General features: G+C 44.8%; 1 protein-coding gene across 1 annotated transcript in view; it reads left to right on the top strand.

Moving 5' to 3' along the window:
- Positions 1 to 4,481, top strand: part of LOC147122578 (uncharacterized) — a 35,996-nt gene extending 31,515 nt beyond the window's left edge. Inside the window, exon 5 of the mRNA XM_086007170.1 lies at positions 2,325 to 4,481. The gene's annotated coding sequence lies outside the window, so the exon portion shown is untranslated. The remainder of the gene's footprint in view (positions 1 to 2,324) is intronic.
- The last annotated feature ends 8,029 nt before the right edge of the window (positions 4,482 to 12,510 follow it).

Raw genomic sequence — 12,510 nt, 5'->3', positions numbered from 1 at the left:
CCAAACACACTTACCTTTACACTCATGCACCCATCACTCACCTGAGCACCGATATCGCGACCCTCCAACTCCTTCAACCCGACGGCCCGCCTGCTCTAACCTGGCGTGGTTTGGAGCCGTCGGGAAACCCACACGAAACCCCTCAAAATAGGGATTAGGCTAAAAACTGTCTGTTAACTACCTGTTAACAGGCAGTTCATTGGCACTAATCCCTTCCTGCCTGGTTTCGGCGGGTCCCAGTGCGGGGTGGGTACCTGCTGCCCCTGAAATTTACGTGGGGCGGGGTTTTGGGCGGGATGGTGTCGGGACCCCCAAATTCGGGATTTTCAGCCCCCGCCCGCCTGAAACCCCGCCCGACGGCTGGGGGAAAGTCGGGGCCATTGTCTTTGTTCCCAACCTCCTGTTCCCATAACTGCTTCCTCCTTCCTTCCCTCTTCCAAAGAACCTGCCACCTCCCTTTACTAAATACTTTTTCTCCATTCTCCTTCCATCCATCTCACCAAACCCATCTAGTGCATAAAGCCTGGCATCTGCTCCCTCGACACCCACTCCCCTCCAAGCTCCCGATTACCCCTGCTTAGACCCCTGCTCAAAAGGGACATCATTACTCCCTCTCCAAAAAAATAATTCTGCTTCGCATGCAACATTTTGATCATGATTATGATCATATATGCCTCAACTTCTATCCAGCGATTTGCCACTAATGATCTGTTTTTCCTTTGTATTTGTCTTGTTACTGTTTGTGCGTACTAACCTCTGTAATAGGGTGGGTCGGGACATCTGATGACAAGATAAGAATTAGGATTGGAGTAGGCCATACGGCCCATCGAACCTGCTCTGCCATTGATGCTGATCTTCTACCTCAATGCCACTTGCCCGCCTAATTCCCCATATCTCTTGATTCCCCTAGAGTCCAAATATCTCTCTCTCTCAACCTTGAATATATTCAACGACTCAGCATTCGCAGCCCTCTGGGGTAGAGAATTCCAAAGATTCACAACCCTTTGAGTGAAGAAATTTCACCACATTTCAGTTTTAAATGGCCGACCCCCTTAGCCTGAGACTGTTCCCCCTAGTTCTAGACTCTCCAGCCACTGGAAACAACCTCTCAGCATCTGCCCTGTCAACCCAATCAAAACAATGAGGTGTCCCCCCAACCCAGCTGAATTTACAACCCTAGGGTCACTTGCATATAAGAGGTGGGCTCCTGGCCTCTGCTGGGGAGTACAGGAAACTCTCGATTTACCGGCACCCAAACAACCGGACATCTCGGTTAACCGGCAAAATTCAGGAGTAGGTTCAGTTAACTTTTTCTTCATATTAGTGGCCGTTTCTTGATTCTTGGCTGTGTAATCGGAGGTTCCTGCACTTGTTGCTAAGCAACAGGGACGCTTGGTCTGTGGTCGGGCTTCTTGCAGCTGTTGCTAAGCAACAGGGAAGCTTGAATTTGTTGCTGTGTACGAGCTCTCGTACCTTTTAACTGTAACTCTCTGTAATCCGGACTTTTTGATAAACCGGCACCACGCCGGTCCCGTCGGTGCCGGATAAAAAAAGAGTTTCCTGTAGTGCTGAAACTGGGATGGGAAATTGCTGCAGCAAGCCTGAGGCCTGCCACAGCAGTAACAAGCAGGCAGTTTCTGGGAGAAATTTATCTCCACAGTCTGTGCTGGCTAATGTTCTGATTGTCCTATCACGGGCCTTTGCTGCCGGCTCCCTTCATTCATTCCCTCCACAGATTGCTAAACACTAGGCGCTTGGACCCAACAGTCAGCCCTTGCGTACTGCGTCCAACTGCTTCGAATGCCAAGAAGTATGCAGAGGACACATATCTCCGATCTGCAGATGGCCGGGTGCCAGGACAATGGCCTGGGAAATGGGGGGAGGTGGGGGTGTGACGGGTGCGTCCCTAAGCAAGGTTTAAGTGTCCTCCACTCCAGATCTGCTGGAAAAATCCAGGCCATATATTCTTACAAATTGTGATCATGGAGCCTTGCAGCGCAGAAGGAGGCCATTTGGCCCATCATGTCTGTGCCGGCTCTTTGAAAGAGCTCTCCAATTAGTCCCACTCCCCTGCTCTTTCCCCATAGCCCTGCAAATTTTTCCTGTTCAAGTATCTGCATAAAACAAAGAATCAAAGAAGGGGGGGGGGGGAAGCATGTTCAGAAAAATAAAACATTTTACAAGAGCAACAGTTTAGTTTTTTGAAGTTTCATTTCAACATTCCTTCATTTACTGTGGCAATTATCCCTAATGAACTTAATAAATCTCCCTTGTTGCTTCTTTGGTTTGCCGTAACATTTTGCTGACTGATTTATTATTTCCAGTTTTAGGACATTAATTTGGGATTTGGAACATTCCAGTTCTAATTAAATAATCAGCTGTCTCGTGGTGCTGTTCTTTTGACTTCCATTGCTGCTTGGGCGGTGCCAAATCCAGTATAATTCAGGAGTGTCGGTGATTTTAAACTGGAAGGTGCAGTAACTTCAAAACTCATAACTAAATTGAGCATTATTTCAGTTATAAATAAATAAATAACGAGCTCATATCTATTAGACCCGTGTATATCAGCTAATGAGTTAAACAATGTATTTTTGTCAGGAGCAGTAAATGTGCTATATACATGCAAGTTCTTTTTATTTGAATATATATTTGGAGGCATGACCATCTTCACCATTTCCTGTAATTAATGTCAAACATAAGATGCCCATTTGCGATCCAGGGCCATTTGGAAATCGGCTGTGGTGGAAGGTGAGTTAAAGGGACCATGGGAGTGCATGCAAAACGTTGGGCAGAAATGAACCTTGCCGTACTAAGAGAGCGGGGAGAGAGATTAGGAGAAATTCCTTTACACTGGATTGTCGGAGCATGGGATGCTTTGCCATGAGGAATGGGTGAAGCAGAAGGCGCTGCATCTTTTAAGAGAAAACTGGATAACTGAAGCAGAGGGTGATGCAGGACTATGGGGAGAGGGTGAGACAGTGTCATTAGCTTTCTTTGCTCTAGCGAAGAACATACTTGGTGCGCGTAGCCCCAGCCGGGGCCCCGGCTCATGGTCTGCCGATGCACAGGAAGCAGCTGTGCTGAGTCTCCTTCAGACCTAGGTAGTACGCAGGGTTCTCTCTGGCCAGGTATTCGCTGTAGCAAAGAGTCTGCACAGAGGCTGAATGGCCTCCTTCTGTGCTTGGAACCTCAATGGTTGTACAGTTCTATTTTTGCATATAACACTAAAAGCACTCTCCGCCCCGGTGTAACTCCAGTGGGTGAGGAGCTATTCCACCAACTGCCTGCAGAACCCCACCCCTTCTGAGATTTTCCACCAAAAGTGATGGAAGATAGATTAAGGCCCACCATAAAATGGGTTGGCATAAAGAACATAAGAAATAGGAGCAGGATTTGGCCCCTCGAGCCTGGCTGATCTGATCTTGGGCTCAGCTCCACTTCCCTGCCCGCTCCCCATAACCCTTGACTCCCTTATTGTTCAAAAATCTGTCTATCTGCACCTTAAATATATTCAATGACCCGGCCTCCACAACACTCTGGGATAGAGAATTCCAAAGATTTACGACCCTCTGAGAGAAGAAATTCCTCCTCATCTCTATTTTAAATGGGCGACCCCTTATTCTGAAACTATGCCCCCTAGTTCTAGATTCCCCCATGAGGTGAAACATCCTCTCTGCATCTATCCTGTCAAGCCCCCTCAGAATCTTTTATGTTTCAATAAGATCACACCTCCTTCTTCTAAACTCCAGTGAGTATAGGTCCAACCTGCTCAACCTTTCTTCATAAGACAACCCCCTCATCTCAGGAATCAACCTAGTGAACCTTCTCTGAACTGCCTCCAATGCAAGTATATCCCTCCTTAAATAAGGAGACCAAAACTGTACGCAGTACTCCAGGTGTGGTCTCGCCAGCGTCCTGTATAGTTGTAGCAAGACTTCCCTACTTTTATACTCCATCCCCCTTGCAATAAAGGCCAACATCCCATTTGCCTTCCTAATTACTTGCTGTTCCTTTACTGCTAACTTTTTGTTTCATGTACAAGGACCCCCAGATCCCTCTGTACCTCAGCATTTTGTAGTCTCCCTCCATTTAAATAATTAGCTTTTTTATTTTTCCTACCAAAGTGGACAACCTCACATTTTCCCACATTATATTCCATCTGCCATATTTTTGCGATTCTTTGTGTCCTCTTCACAACTTGCTTTCCCACCTATCTTTGTATCATCAGCAAATTTGGCTACATTACACTCGGTCCTTTCATCCAAAATACGCTTGTGACACAAATATGTTATACGTCCTATATCCTCTCATTTGTGCTGTACTGATGCTAGAACTATAGCTGTGTTCCTGGTGTTTAGGGTTGCTATGGGGCAGAAGGGGGACTCTCTATTTTTTGCAGCCACAAGAGCTGGGAACTGCTGCAGTGATGTGTGCATACAGTCAGCAAATACAGTATTAAAATGCAAAAATGCTTTTAAAAAGTCCATTCTCTTTCTTTGTCTAACATGGCTGTGATTTATTAGAATGTTTATATTTCCTAATTAGCAAAGTGCAGGTGACAGAATTAAAGCCTTGACGAGCTTTTTGATTTTTTTTGGAAACAAGATTTCAAATTAGAATGAGGAAAGACACTGGTGTGAAATTTCCAATCTTGAGTATGGAGCAGGTGCTAATTGGTTTTCCATCCATTGGAACAAAAGAGGGCTGATGCCTACAGATGGGCTGTTTATCTGGTGCTGCTGCTATATGTATCTGTTCTAAAAATAGTAACGGGTTCTAAACACGGTCTCGCATATGAATCTGTTCTGCACACAGTGGCAAAGCGCACTTAAGCATCATTGCTCGTCGCCACTCTATATCTGATTGGTGTTTTGTGTACTAAAATGTGATATCAAATGAAAGCTGTATATGGACTTAAAGAAATTAAATTCCTACCAAATGGCACAGTGAGTTTGTGCAGTAGGTACCTGAGCTAAAAGGATGCTAGGTTTTATTCATGGTCTGTGCAGTTAGCTGACTGTAACCAGAATGCTGGTAGGAACACTGCAATGGGCTTTGGTTAAGGAGGGGAAAAAATGTGCCATGGTTCCTGACTTCATTGGCATCCAGTGCCCCTGCTAAAAGTACGAATGCGTGGATGCTCTGGTGAGGATACTATCCACATTGGCTAGAAAGGAGTTGATGCTTTTAAGATGTAACAGGAAGGGAGCAAAAGTAGCAAGAAAAAAATGGGCTGGATTTTTTTTTCCAGTGGCAGGATGGGACTTCCGGCCCACCCCTCTCACCAACATGGCAACCCTGACCCATTTTGCTGTGCCCAGATGGGCACCCACCAGTTGCCAAGAGGAGCCCTGCCAGGGCACAAGAGGTGGTGATGCAGCAGGGATAACTTTAGAACTAGAAGAGGTGTTGAGAGAACTTTTAAAGGAGCAAGAGAGAGTCTGGAAGGAGACACAGCTTTGTATGCCTTGGTATGGCGGAGGCCAAGGGCTACAAAGGTAGGGCAAGATTCAAGGGAAAGTAGGCCTCTACTAGGCCCACTGCTGGCTCTTCGGAGCTATTCCTGCCACTGAACCAGAACTACCATCACCCTTCACCAGGTAATCCCAGGGAGTGAAGCTGAAAGGGATTGGCAGGAGGAAAAGGGGTCAGGAAGCCAGGCATTTATATGGGGCGGGCAGAGAAAGTGGTACCAGCGGTCCCAGGAGGGGAGGGAAATCAAGTTTGGCTTTACCTGCTGTTTCCACTGCTAGAGGAGGAAAATCCAACCCCCAACATGTTTAGAGTAAAATAAATTATGAAAGAATTGAGCCTTCCTAAAGAGAGAAACTAGATGGGCAATTAAAAAAAAAGCAGCAAGTTGAACCGTAAACACTGTGTTCAGGAATGTAGTCACAAGGTGCTTCTTGTAATCAAGTCGTCAACAGTTCAGCTGCCAAAGTATAGTTGATTCTTTCAGGATCTCACATGGACATGTGATGTCTGCTCAGATGACAGGCTCTGAAACAGCATGTGTAATATCGAGAAGAGTCAGCTGGGTGGACAGATCTCATCACAAAGTCCCAGTGCTACTGCAATTTTGTTGTTGCACAGATTTTCGATGCCTTGCCAACTTTTTTTAAAGAAACTTTCAGGGACATTAGCAACAGTCAGCTGCCAGCCTACGTGTACAATGTTTATTATCCATGCAATTTTTGACGGGCGTTTTTTTTAAACCAAAAGCAACCTGAAAGTAACTTGAAGTGCAAACTTTTTTTATTGTCCACTTGCTTAAGGGAACTGATAAATGTATCATTTTAGCTCCACAACGTCGATGAGGACGAATTCCCTTCGTCGCCGTAACTTTGATGGAAGTTCAACGGAAACCCTGTTTACGTACCTAAGTGGGATTTCTACCGAAGTTACAGCGGTAGAGTGGGGAAATTCAACCCCCATGGAATTTTCAAACTTTTGTAATTCTGAGTCTACTTTCTAATCTATCTTTCTTCCGAAACTGGTTCATTACTAAAAATGCAAAATTGTCACGTCAGTAACTTGAAAATGTTTTACCAGATCTTTAACAAGCCCCTCTCCTCACCATGTAGATACTTACCCTCGAGGAACCATTTTTGCACTGAGACTGGAGTTGGCCCTTAGAATTCTCCAAACAGAGAGTTTTCATTCTCAGAGGTGACGCTGTGGGAGGAATTGAGCAGAGATTGTTCTTGGCAGCAGAGGAAAGGGAGATTAACCGGATTGATTGAGTGCTGGAAGTAGTTTTAGAAAGAAGCATTAAAAAGCAAAGATGTTGGAAATCTGAAACAGAAGATGAGGGAAAGACTTAGCAGGTTAGGCACAGCATCTGTGGAGAGAACAGATGAGTTAACATTTCAATTGTGTGACCTCTTGGTTGGAACTGAATGAACAGTACTTTAAAAGAAACCGGACAAGGGGAGAAAACACATGGAATGACCTGTAAAGCGGGATGTGGTTAAATGGCGGAATTGATAAGACAATAGGTGGCACAGAGAGAAATCAAAAAAATAAAAGAGACAGAATTCTAGAATCTTACGACACAGTGGGAGGCCATTTGGCCCATGGTGCCTGTGTTGGCTCTTTTGAAAGAGCTATCCTACTTTTTTCTATAGGCGTCAGCCGTGGCATATGCAAAGGGCCTGCTTCAGGCGTGGGTAAGGGTCTCGTTTGTCGTTACCCAATATGGTGGCTGTAGCACTTCTGGCCAGTCCTGACCCCCATTTTGGGGCCTTGGGAGCTGCATAGCGCCTGAAAAACTGATGCTAAGTGGCCCAATTTCTAGACCCTTGTGTCCTGGCCAACATTTACCCCTCACCAGCACCACCAAAATAGTTAATCTGGTCATTTATGTCATTGCTGGTTGTGGGACCTGGCTGAGTGCAAGTTGGCTGCCGTGTTTCCCTATATTAGCACAGTGATTACAGTTTTTTTTTTTAAAAGTACTCCATTGACTGTGAAAGTGGAAGTACTTCACTACTCCTGTTGGAAGTTCATTCCAAATGTTGATCACTCTCTGTGTGAAGAATTTCCTGATAGTCCAAAAATGACCTTTTAAATGAGTGAACCTGTGTCCCCTAGCTCTACTCTCACAGTTTAATGCTGCCTATTGGTGCCTCTGTAGGTATCACTTGAATTCATTTCTGGGAAATGTTTGTGCTCATCAAGGTGTGTGATGTCAGCGCTATTCTTGGTATACAGCATCAGGCCACACATAGCACAAGGTTAGATGCAGAGTGAAGTTCCCTCTACACTGCTCCAAGTATTTGTCTGAACTCTTGATCTCACACGAACCCCTTCTGCACCAAGGTGAATTTTTCCACTTTTTGCACCAGCCAGCCTCTGTCCTCTCTCTGAGTCTGCTAGTTTAGTGTTAACTTGTGTCCAGTGGTCAAAAGTTTTTTGTGTTGTAGACCTATATCTACTAAGAATTGGGTGCAGACTGGCCAAACTCCACTGGTGCAAAGAGACTTTCATCCTGTCAGTCCGGGCTAAATTTGAACCTGAGGTGAAGAGATAATCTGCCCTGCCGACTCACTCAGCCACTCAATCCACCTTTCAAAACAGCATTGTTTTCAATCCAACAGGTAGTCCTTAATTTTTAAAGGAATATAAAATTAACTATTTTGGGAAAAAATATGGCAGCAATTTTATTTTGATGAACTAGAGATCAGACCAGAGGATGAACAGTCACAATGGCCTCACCTTGAGCACATTGAATCTCATTGCTTCCAATTGCCAGCACGCCAAGTCAGGAGACTATTGCATGACTGTCGACAGTGTTGGGTTTTTCACTGCAGCTCAGATGCAAACTACAGTTGTTGCCTGTGGCAGCAGTGGAAAAATCCCGGCACAGGCACGATGGGCCGAATGGCCGCCTCCTGTGCTGTACGATTGTATATGATTCTTGCACTCATTGGGGTGGATTTTGACTCTGGGCAATCGACCGGCGGGGTCAATGCCCGCGGCAAAGAGGCAGCCACCATTTTGAGGCATCGGTCGCCATTTTGAGGTATCGAGCTGTGGGGGCGCCAAACGGCACTCAGCTGGACAGCAGAGCAGTGTTAGAGGAGAATAGTGTGGTCAGCCGTGTCCAAGGCTGGCAGACCGATCGAGAAGGTTGAGAAAGGACCGTGCACCATGGTCACAGACACCAATAGCTTGATACTGATACTAAGCTGATAGCTTGGTGTTATGCAGCAAATATATTTCCCCCCAATTCTGTCTTTTATTACTTTGGACTGCACTTGAAATTGTGCCAAAAAAGCAATTATCTGCTAATAAAAGCTGGACTGTATTTAATAAAACAGTCACATTGATTCAGATAAGCACTAGTGAAGGATGCATATTGACCCATTCACTGCGCTAATTGGCAGATGTGCCCATTCTAAATGTGACACAATACATTGGAATTTAAACAAGTCACTATGACCCACTGCGGGAAATGTAAGCTTTAAAGGTAGCTTCACTCCTAAGTTATGGGGTGTGCTGTTGCCTTTTTTTAAAAACATTACTGTAAAAGAGTTTGTGAACCTAGAGCATTACACTCTGCATGTTGAACCTTTCTGGGAGAAAGACTTTATATAGCGCCTTTGACGTCCCACAGTGCTTTACAACCAAAGTACTTTTTGAAGTGTAGTCACTTGGTCATACAGCTTCTCTTTTGCTTGAATTCAAATTTTAAGCTCCCTATCTGTCAGTGTTTGTGAACCTGGAGCATTACACTGTGTCAGCGGTGGCTTAGGTTGTAGCACTCTCGCCTCTGAGTCAGAACGTTGTGTTCAATTTCCACTCCGGCGACTTGAGCACAAAAATCTAGGCTGATACTCCAGTGCAGTGCTGAGGGAGCGCTGCACTGGTGGAGGTGCTGTCTTTCGGATGAGATGTTAAACCGAGACCGCGTCTGCCCCCTCGGGTGGACGTAAAAAGATCCCATGGCACTATATCGAAGAAGAGCAGTTGCGTTATCCCCGGTGTCCTGGCCAATATTTAACTCTCAATCAACATAACAAAAACAGATGATCTGGTCACTTTCACTTGCTGTTTGTGGGAGCTTGCTGTGTGCAAATTGACTGCTGTGTTTCCTATGTTACAACAGTGACTCCAAAATGTACCTCATTGGCTGTAAAACGCTGTGGGACATCCTGGGGACATGAAAGGCGCTATATAAAGTCTTTTTAGTTGCTGTATTAGTGGACCAGTTCATTACATCTGTTGGCTAGGGAGAATTGTTTTATAAGCCACATATTACATAGAATCTAGCCTATTAACATATCACTAATACATTTTCATGTTGCTTACCCAGCCTTGCAACCCCTCCATGTGACCTCTCTGCTACTCTCACTCTAGATTCTTGCGCATCCCTCCCTCCCATTGCCCCAGCATTGGTGGCCGTGCCTTCAGCCGCCTAGGCCCCACTTTCTGGAATTCCCTCCCGAAACCCATCTGCCTCTCTACCTCTCTTTCATCCTTTCAAACCCTCCTTAAAACCCACCTCTTTGATCAAGTTTTTTGGTCACCCCTCCTAATATCTCCTCCTTTGGCTTGGCATCCATTTATTTTGATCACACCTCCATGAAGCACTTTGGGACGTTTTCCTACCTTAAAGGCGCTATACAGTTGATGTCGGATTACGTGCTTCGCTTCTGAGGGCTTGTTTTGCAGCATCTGACAAACCACCAGCAAAGTAAATGGCAAATGGTAAATGATCACTTGGGTTTCTATTTACTGTGTTACAGTGAGCCATCTGAAGGTTGAGATGACATTTTAATAAACCACTCACATTTTATGAGTTAGTGTTCTCTCATACACTGCAGGCTGTGCGTTGCCCTGTATCCCAATGCAATATTTTATTGGCTTATAGTAAACCCTTTGACTTTTCACTCAAATAAATGACAATAAACATTTCAACATGCAGAGAATGTGATACAAACTCATAAGCCTCGGAATTACTGTTCGTGGTTTCAGAGGAACAAGACTTAACACGTTCAGATCACATCCTCTCGCCTATTCTAGTGGAAGAATATGAACGTTAATACCGATTGTCATTTCTCAGCTGCAGTTTAGCACCATAACATCTCGGTTTGTTTTAAAAAAAATATGGGGGTGATTTTCAGCCTGGTGGTCTACACTGTTATTTGACATGTTTTCAGTTACCACCTAGGAATTCATCCTTTGCCTATAAAATGACTACATTCAGCTGATAAATCACAGTTGAACACCACAATAAGGCAATTCAACCCTATTGGTCACCAGGTGTGCTGCTCTGTTGATCCAAAATTTCAACCTGGTAGTGCAAAAAGTAAATGTTACTAAGGCTTAGGTGGCCTTGAGTGTAGAGGAGGTACTGGTGGGGGCAAGCTGACAATCGGCAGCATCGCAGAGCATCTTCCTCCAGCCCAATAAGAAATCCACCCACAGGAAACAAGCCTGGAGAAATTACAAGGAGATTGAACATTATGCCAAACCACAGAAGGACTTGGCAGGAGGTCCAAAAATGATTTAATAATGTCAAGACGACAAGTGTTCAGTCATCAGATCAAGAAGAACGCTGGGAGAGACTCACTGCAAGTCCTCACTGTGCTGAGTAAGCTATGTCCTAACTAACCTAAATGTCCAAATCAATAGTTACATTTGAGAAGAATCATACAGTTCACAAGTCAACTGAGGGTTGCTGTCCTCTGAATCCAATTATGTTGCTAAAGTCCTCTGTGGCATTTTGAAATGTAACAATGTTAACATACTAAATTTATTGTACATTGGACTGTTCCTCTATTTGTTTTAATCTTGCATTATCTGGTTGATTAACTGTCTCTGATAGAAATTGAGTTCTGTTTCCAATCCTACATTAGTCTAAGGGTACGAGGTATTGGGATATCAACACGCAATACCACAAAGTCAGAGGACCTGGCACAATTCTTCATATGCCAAGTTCCAGGTCTTGGCTGGCTCGTTAAGGGAAAGTCCTTGGGACCTCCATCAAACCGTGAAGGAAAATCAAAAAGCAGATCAATTCAGGCCAATTTCGCACAGCGCTGTGCATCTGGCTCAAATGAATGTAGACCGTGGCCTTATACGCACCATTTACATTTCATTTTAAGAAAATGACACTCAGTTTGAATCTAATCTGTGTGTAGCTAATGCCATTTTAGATGTTACACCGAAGTTTGTCTCCCTGTTTGGCAAATGGAAACCAGTGACCTTGTAGACTGTTAACGTAGGCTCCTTCTTACGAGAAATAATTTGTGTAAAAGAAGCTCTGTCAGTTCTCTGTGTAGCTCGGTGACTATCATGTTGAGTCCACTTCCTTTCTAGTCTAATGCTCTGCTTCCTCCAGTCTAATATATGCTCAACTCCCTTAATGGTCTGTTCGGGTGCTAGGGGAGAAATAATTTGAATTCTCTGACTGTCTAGTGAGGATACCAATCCAAATTTCCCAGTGGCTGGTTCCTCTCTCTGTCCACATAGCAGCTATGATGTAGCATTGAGGAGTGACATTAGAGAGAGAGAGAGAGGATTGTAAACATATTACGGGATATAGAATGCAGCAATTGCAGATCTTCATAAAGTAAACATTCCCAGTGATCATTTGGAGAGCCAGAGCTTGACAGCTCAAACCAAGAATCTTAGAAACAGGAGTCGGCCATTCAGCCCCTCGAGTTCCCACCAATGTTCCCGTTGAGCTGTGTGGCTGCGCAGCGATCTGGACGTCCTGCGCAGCATGCTCCCCGGCTTTTAAATGGAAAAAAACGCACATGCGCAAAAATATGAATGGGTTGCGCAGCCAAAAAAAGAGAGGGAACATTGCTTCCCACCCTGCTCCCATATCCCTTTATTCCTTTCTCCCTCATGTATGCATCACACCCCCATCCACATCCATGGGGCTGTGGTGGAAAGGGTGGGCAGCTTTAAGTTCCTCGGAGCCCACATCATGGAAGACCTCTCCTGGTCCCTCAATACCTCCTCTTTGGTGAAGAAGGCCCAGCAGCGCCTATATTT

The sequence above is a fragment of the Somniosus microcephalus genome, chromosome 2, assembly GCF_052327205.1.
Source record: "Somniosus microcephalus isolate GS21.2 chromosome 2, FLI_Smic_1.0, whole genome shotgun sequence".
Lineage (NCBI taxonomy): Eukaryota > Metazoa > Chordata > Chondrichthyes > Squaliformes > Somniosidae > Somniosus > Somniosus microcephalus.
The sequence above is the reverse complement of the archived record's forward strand: the minus strand, read 5'-3'. Positions and strand labels throughout refer to the sequence as shown.